This window comes from Cryptomeria japonica, chromosome 1, assembly GCF_030272615.1.
Source record: "Cryptomeria japonica chromosome 1, Sugi_1.0, whole genome shotgun sequence".
In the NCBI taxonomy this organism is placed as follows: domain Eukaryota; kingdom Viridiplantae; phylum Streptophyta; class Pinopsida; order Cupressales; family Cupressaceae; genus Cryptomeria; species Cryptomeria japonica.
In genome coordinates, this window is record NC_081405.1 from 532,866,652 (window position 1) to 532,870,182 (window position 3,531).

Sequence of the window (3,531 nt, forward strand, 5' to 3'; positions counted from 1 at the left end):
CAAACAGTATAACATTTTTGGAATCCTAAACATGCATCACATCCTATGCTTCGTCTACTATAGGGAAAAATTTTAAAAATTAAATTTCATAAGGTTTTGACCAAGTTAAGGTGGTCAGACGTAGGAGTTTCTGAATTTCTGAAACGTTGTAGTAAAAAATTCATAAATAATTATTTACTTTATAAAAAAATATGTGTCACATCCGGACATGAATCTAATACTTATATTATAAATATGATAAAAAATATTATGATTTGATTGTGATTAGGGTGGTCAAACATACGTCTACTTCTATCTTTTTCCTGAAATTTTAGTACCACTACATTGAAATTTGAAATTTTCATCAAATAGAATTTTTTTTTTCCAAAAAACAAATAGTAGCTTAGAAAATAAATTCAATTTTCTATACATTCTCTTCTTACATATTTTAAAAATAATCTTCACAACTTATTCAAATTTTCATGTCAAGTTGCATAACTCTAATTTTCTGAAATTTCATTGCCACTTAAGGGCCTATTTTGGCACACCATAATCCTGCACATACCCACAAAGGTGTAACTCTACAATAATTCTACCCATCTCATATATCTCTGATTCAACTTACTCTAACTATTCAAATACTGCAAAGCTTGATGAGATCTATATACAACACAAACTCCTTAGGCAACAAGTAATGTCTCCACTTCTCCAAGGCTTGAACTATGGCATAAAACTCTTGATCATACATTGAATATCTACTTTGGGCATCATTCAATTTCTCACTAAAATAAGCTACTACTCTCCCTTCCTGACTTAAGACTTCTCCTATCGCTATTCCACTTACATCACAATCCACTTGAAATACTTTATTGACATCTCGTAAAGCTAACACAGGTTGCTCAGTCACTTCTTGCTTCAATAGTTTAAAACTATTGTTTGCTCTAGTGGTCCACTTGAACTCCTTTCAATCTCCTCTCATGGTCTCAGTCATTGGGTTACAAACTAAACTAAAATTTTTGATGAACTTTTAGTAAAAACTATCCAATCCATGAAATAATCATACCTCCCAATGCTTTCCAATGTAGGTTATTCAACAATTGCTTTTACTTTCTCATGGTCCATCTTCAAACCATCCTTAGATATCACAAATCCCAAATAGAATAACTCATCCTTCATGAAAGTACACTTCTTAATATTGATAAGAAACTTTTCTTCTCTCAACCTCTGCAAAACTTGTCTCAACTGCAACAAATGCTCCTCTTTTATCTTATTGAAAAATCATAATGTTATCCAAATATACAATAACAAACTTACCCAATAATTTCTTCAATACCTCATTCATCAGCCTCATGAAAGTACTTGATGCATTAGTTAATGTAAAATTCATCACCAACCATTCATACAATCTATCATTTGTCTTAAATGTTGTTTTCCACTAATCTCCTTCTCTGATCTTGATATGATGATATCCACTCTTCAAATCTACCTTTGTAAAGTGTTTTTCTCCACTCAAACAGTCCATTATGTCATCCATCATAGGCAAAGGAAAGTGGTATTTCACTATGATCTTGTTTATTTCTCTGGAATTAGTACACATTCTCTACTCTCCATTCTTCTTAGGTGCTAATATTGTTGGTACTACACAAGAGCTCAAACTTTCCCTGATAAAAAATATCTTCAATAACTCCTGCACTTATCTATTTAGTTCTTCATTCTTTGTCAGTGTCATCTAGTGTGCAATTTTGTTAGGAAAACTATCCCTGGGAACCAGGTCCATGCAATGACTAATACTTCTCACAGGTTGCAATCCATCAGGGATGTCTTCATATTCTATCAGAAAATATTTTATCTCTTCCAGTTGTTCTCCTTTTGGTTCCAATTTCTTAGTCTTCTTAGGAATTAAGGCAAAACACACATTCTCATGTCTCAATCCATCCAGGAATTTCCTTCCATCTACCAAATAGATTCAGGCAATCGTACAAACATCATTCTTCAAGGGTTCCTCCAAAGGCAACAAGGTTTTCTTCATCCCATTGGCCACAATAGTGTATGTATTATTTCTCTCATTAGGTACTTACCTATCTATCAAACTTCCAAGGTCTACCCAAAAAAATATGACAAATATCCATAGGCATAATATCACACAAGACGTCATAATGATAATTCCCAATTTTCAATTTCACCAAATATTGCTCAGTTACTAACAACTTATGTTTGTCTTGAATCCATGCTATCTGATAAGGCTTAAGGTGTTTCAGTCTTTCCAAATTCAACTTATTCACCATGTCTTATGAAACAAGATTATCTGAACTACCACTATCAATAACAACTTTACAACACTTACCAGATACCTTACATCTGGTCTTGAACAAATTATTCCTCTTCAAAGGCTCTTCATCTCCTCCAATATGACACAAATCTCTCCTCGTTGTCAACAATTCTCCATCTTCTAGTTTATTGTCTGATCCGATGGGGTTTTCTTCTAGCAGTGTTTCTCTTCCGGTATTCTTTGTCTTCTTACACTCAAAAGCACAATGTCCTTCTCCTCCACACTTATAGTAGGTTCCTCTAAATGATCTCTTGTCTTGTCTTCCAAAATTCTCATTCCGGTAGCCATCTCATTCTCTCCTCCGATATAAATTTCTATCTTATTTTTGGTATGAATTACCTTCTTTGTTCACTTCCTTGTCCTTTTTCTAATTTGTACTAGTTCCACTAGCTCTAGTATATCCTCTTCCTCCTTGAAATCTTCCTTTGATAAACCTTCCACCTCTGCCTCTCTACCTCTATTCATGTCTTTTGTTTAGCTTCTCTTCTACCTTTAAGGCATTTAAGCCTCTTCAACACACTCCAATTTGATCAAACTGAGTTCATCTTGTATAGACATCAGCAATCCATTCTACTATCTTGCAACTTGTTCAACTTCATCATCAACATGTCCGGATTTGATGTTCAACTTATTAAATGCTTCGGTGTACTCCTTCACATTATATTCGTTTTGTCTCAAATTTTGCAACTTCCGGAATAGATTCACTTGATAATTAGCTAGCATAAACTTTGAATTCAACTTAGCAATCATCCAATCCCATGTCTTAATATTCTCTGTACCTCTTCTTTGCCAATCAACTTGCAAATGCTCCCACCAAAGAGATGCATGACCTTTCAATCGGGTACATGCGTATTTCACCTTCCTCTCTTCTGGAGTGTTTTCAAAATCAAAGTACTTCTCCATCTCTAAGATCCAATCCATTAATTCATCTGAATCCAACTTCCCATCATATTTCAGTGAGGTAAAATGAAGTTTAGTATTCACCCTACTCAAAACCCTCAAAAATCTTTCCTCATCCGGATCAACTACTAGTGGGTTTACTTGTTCTACCGGGGCTTCTTCTCCTTCCTCTTCACTTACATCTTTGATATGTCAGCCTCTTCTCTGGGTTGTCTCCACGGTTTCCAACCGGGCTGCTATCCCTCACAACATCTACATCACACTAGGGTCTATATTCCCACGTACTCTGATACCACTTGAAGCAGTCATAGGTGAGGAGGGAC